This window comes from Melanotaenia boesemani, chromosome 3 (genome assembly GCF_017639745.1).
Source record: "Melanotaenia boesemani isolate fMelBoe1 chromosome 3, fMelBoe1.pri, whole genome shotgun sequence".
In the NCBI taxonomy this organism is placed as follows: domain Eukaryota; kingdom Metazoa; phylum Chordata; class Actinopteri; order Atheriniformes; family Melanotaeniidae; genus Melanotaenia; species Melanotaenia boesemani.
Window position 1 is genome coordinate 33,758,293 of NC_055684.1, and position 4,924 is coordinate 33,763,216.

General features: G+C 37.3%; 1 non-coding gene across 1 annotated transcript; it reads left to right on the forward strand.

Moving 5' to 3' along the window:
- Positions 1 to 4,658: 4,658 nt before the first annotated feature.
- On the forward strand, positions 4,659 to 4,730 carry trnaq-uug. Its single transcript has one exon. It is a non-coding gene; the product is annotated as a tRNA-Gln (tRNA).
- The last annotated feature ends 194 nt before the right edge of the window (positions 4,731 to 4,924 follow it).

A 4,924-nucleotide genomic window follows, 5' to 3' on the forward strand; every position in this document is an offset into this window, starting at 1 on the left:
TCTTGATGTTGTCAACACTGCAAGCAACACTTGAAACTAAAACCTGTCACTTCTCGCCGAATGTGGCTGAGCTGAGAGCCAATTTCATCAGTTTGAAAATGACACCACAGTCACCTGGATGCTGAGAAGAAAGAAAATCAGATTATTTTGGGAGAATCCCAATTTTATTAATCGCACCTGCTGAAAATCCATTTTCTAACCACATAAAATGCCCATCTCTATCCTCCATTGTGCTGTTTTCATAAGTATGTACAAACAGAGTTAAGAATAATGACAGGATAAGGTGAAGGGAATGACAGTGGGGCTCAGGAAATAACAAGGTCGAGGAGGAAACATGCTGATCAATATGCCTGAAGTGAAGAGAGTCAGCAGTTTTAAGTCCCTTTTTGGATCAATATTACTGGGTTATGTAAAGATGGAAATTCAATGTAATTCTAAACATCCTCCAAATCCTTTACATGTGCTGGAACAAGAGCTGCTGCAGCAGCTGCATCCTTCTGTGGTATCCAAACACCACCCTCATTTGTAAAACAGTGGAGCAGGTGATGTAAACAGCACAGTTTCTCACAGGGAATAAACAACCAAACCAAGAGTACTTGCCATAAAAAATGGAAGGACATCCATGAAATCATGCAGGACCAAACTCAGTGTCCTTCCTGCCAGCTGACTGTTACATCATTGTTCCCATCCTGTCTTCCGGATCGCACTGTTTATTATTTCTAACACATTTTTTCATATAGTTAAATTAAACAATACACATTGTTATAAGCCCTAAGATGGCATGGCAACCTGTCCAGAGTATACCCTGCCTCTCAACAGATAGCATCTGGAATAGGCTCCAGCCCTAAATTAGAATAAGCAGGTAAAGAAAATGGATAGATCGATTAAGTTGTTTTTATATGTGACACAGTATTAAGACTATAAGGTCATAAGGTTCACTTCAAAAGATTTTTCTTTCTTGTCTTCAAAAGCAGCTCAACTCAACTCTGCTTGAGCTTGTGACATACGTTTCCCTACAGGAATTGTTTAAGTTCTTCTCATTCATTCTCATGCTTAAGCATTGCTGGGATTTTTCTGTCTTCTTTAGGTCTATACTTAGAAGACCAAAGGTTGTTTTTCTTGAATTCCTCAGAAGATAACCAAAAATGGTTGGAAGCTGTTTCTGTACTTTTCAGACTATGTAAAACAAAAACATAAGGGCAAAAATGTATTAAAAAAAAGAAAAAAAAAAAGAAAAAAAAAAGAGGAATTTCAGTTGTTCCACGATCCATTTCTCAGTTGTAATAATTAGGTGAGAGAGTGAAATTTAATTCACAGAGTGGGAAATCTTAGACCACAGCTCTTCTTTTTTTTCCCCGAGGTTCACCATTTTCTGTAATATGAAGATTTTACAGCTTATTACTGCTGCAGCCTTCAGTAGTTCCTCTAGTTCCCTCTTCTGGGTAAACAAGGAAGGACATGACCACTCATTACCCATTCCTGTAGTTTTGTGAATCGGTTGTCATAAAAAAAAAAAAGTTATCTTTTCAAAGTTGCACATGAATTCCTGACTGCCTGTCAATAAAATGTTTTATTCAAGTTGTTGTTGTTTTATGCAAGGTGTTGCGCTGTTTATGTATAATGTTTAATTCAGACAAGTCAAATTCATTTAACCAAAACATACATAGACATCTAACAATATAATTGTACCCAACTGACATGTTCGAAAAGGGGTATCTAACTCAGTACATGTCTGTCTACTCACGTTAGGAAGGAGGAACAAACGAGCCACTATGAAATACTTAAGAACAGCATAAAATAATTAATTAAATGTGCAATTTATTTTTTCAAATTGGATGGATTAAAAAAAATGTAAAAATGTACAAATAATTACTTGAATGTGTCATTAATTAAATTAAAACAAGAACCAAATATGTAATTAAATAATTAAATATGTCATTTATTTACTTAAAACATAATGTCATTGTATGTAAAAAAATATAAATGTGTCGGTATTTATTTATTTTTTTCCCGCCTTACATGGGGACCTTTAAATAATGATTTAGATTATGAAAAAATTTGATAAATGTTTGTACATAAAATTAAATACGGTTTTTGTGCAATCTCTCAAAGTAAAAATGGGAAAAGATTTACCAAGAAAAAAAAAACAAGAGGCACAATGTTTCTAAAAACATCTAGAATGGAGTAGAGGTAGTAAATCTACTTTGATTAAGAAAAAAAAATATAAATATGTTTATATACAGGGGCGGATCATCTACCTTTTTATCAGTGTACATTTTAAACGCATACAGCATAAAATATCATCCAGTTTATTCCAGAAAATGCCAGTTTTCATTCTGGATATATTTTAGCAGCATAAGCCCAGAATCTCAGCTCACTTTACGTAGCAGTTATAAATGTCAAGACTTTACAATACCAGGAAGAAACCGCCCAGTTTTTCTTTGAAGCACTTGGTGGTAAAGCAAAATTGAATCCAGACGTTTTACATCAAGAATTATGAATCTCGTTAATTATCAAGTGTAACAGTAATTTGTTTCTATAGACCTTTAACCCCATTAACCATCTTAAATTGTTTTTTTCAGTTTTGCTGAAGCTCGAAGAAAATTAAAGTAGCTGCCGAGCACTTTGAAATTATGTTTCATGCATAGATTACGTATAATTTCACAAAATTTTGTCTTTTGTCAAATAATATAAATTCTTATTCATTTCGTACTTAGCGGTGCACCCATTTAAAATAAATTAAATTTTTAGGTCGAGCCTCAGCACCACATCACTAACAGTTGGTAAGCCGCTTAACAGATGACCCGAGAATTATTTTAATATAAATCTCTTTACTTTCTACTTCGGTAAAGTTAGAAAGACATTCACAGATTCGGCCTTTCCGAATTAACAACTCATCAACGGAACATTGCTTCTACAAAACCGACACAACACCGCAATCACAGCAACGTAGACTGCGAGCTACAATCGTTTTTTCATTAAAACGAGCCGTCCTCCGAGCTGGGAGACTTGCATTAGGCTCTATGCAAAACCTGCCGGTGCACGCCTGGGCAGGGACCGTCTGCAAATTGTAATACCGAGAAAAATATGAAAAGAAAATATTTAATAACTACAATATGACATGTTGTAATGCCACCAAACTCACAGTAAACATAAATCATCTCGTATTGATCATACTTCAGCTCTTACTTTGGTAAAATATGCTTACATGTATTTTTAAGATTTTTTTCCATCAATTAAATGAGTAATAAATGGGCAATAACTACAATATGACATGTTGCAGTGCTACCAAACTCACAGTACTAATAAACCATCTCATATTGATCATACTTCAGCTCTTACTTTGGTAAAATATGCTGTATTTTAAGGATTTTTTTCATAATTTGAATAAGTAATAAATTGGCAATAACTACAATATGACATGTTGTAATGCTACCAAACTCTTAGCACACATAACCCATCTCATATTGATCATACTACAGCTCTCACTTTGGTAAAATATGCTTACATGTCTTTTTAAGATTTTAAATGCCCCCCCAATCTGAATCCCAGTGGTGTTTTGTTGTTGGACTTCTGCGCTTGTCATGGATTGTCTATAACAAACACCCTGTTCAAGCATAAGAGTGTCCACAATTGGAGTTGGGGACACTCTAGGCCGCAGTTCAATGATTGACTTTGTAGTCGTATCGTCAGACTTGCAGCCGCAACTTTTGGACACTTGGGTGAAGAGAGGGGTGGAGCTGTCAACTGATCACCACCTGGTGGTGAGTTGGCTCAGATGGTGGGGTAGGATGCCGGTCAGGCCTGGCAGACCCAAACGTGTTGTGAGGGTCTGCACGGAATGTCTGGCGGAGTCCCCTGTCAGAAAGAGTTTCAACTCCCCTCTCTGGCAGAGCTTCTACCATGTCCTGGGTGAGGAGGAGGACATTGAGTCAGAGTGGGCTGTGCCTCTATTGTGGAGGTGGCCAGCCGCAGCTGTGGCCACAAGGTTGTCAGTGCCTATCATGGTGGTAACCCCCAAAACTCGTTGGTGGACACCAGGTGTACGGGATGCTGTCAAGCTAAAAAAGGAGTGCTATTTTCCTTCCATACTTTTCTCGGTGTTACACTTTACAGACGGTCCCTGCCCAGTCGAGCACCGGCAGGTTCGGCATTGAGCCTAATTTAAGTCTCCCAGCTCGGAGGACGGCTCGTCTTGATGAAAATGCGATTGTAGCTCACAGTCTACGTTGCTGTGGTTGCGGTATTGTGTCGGTTTTGTAGAAGCAATGTTCCGTTGATGAGTTATTAATCCGGAAACGCCGAATCTGTGAATATCTTTCTAACTTTACCGAAGTTTACTTTGTACTGATTATAAAAATGGCTCTCCAGAGAAAATTAACATTTACATTACGTCGATAGCAAGCACAAATTTTGTATACTGACACCCCTTTCAAGCTTTTGTAGTCAGTTAGCTAGGACAGCTTTAGTTAGTCAACTAGCAGTGAAACAGCGAGTTTTAGTGGCATCCAGAGCCGTCGATATGTTGAGCATATTGACGGCTCTGGTGGCACCTATTGTATAGGTAGATTTCAACTACATTCTAACAACCATTACAGTCAACAATCGCACAATGTAGTAGCATTAAATCCCTATTTTGCTGCTCACGTGTGTGGACCGGTCCCATGGTGTAATGGTTAGCACTCTGGACTTTGAATCCAGCGATCCGAGTTCAAATCTCGGTGGGACCTCGTACTGTTTTAACATATTGATGTATATTGTGTATAAAAACACCCACATTTAAGATGAAAAGACGAAAACGGGAAAATATGATACTAGACATTTCACTGATTACATGCTATACAAGGCAAATGTAACAAGTAGACGACTACACATAAAACTAAAAGAGGAAACATACATGAATATAGTTTTGAATTCTTGCTTT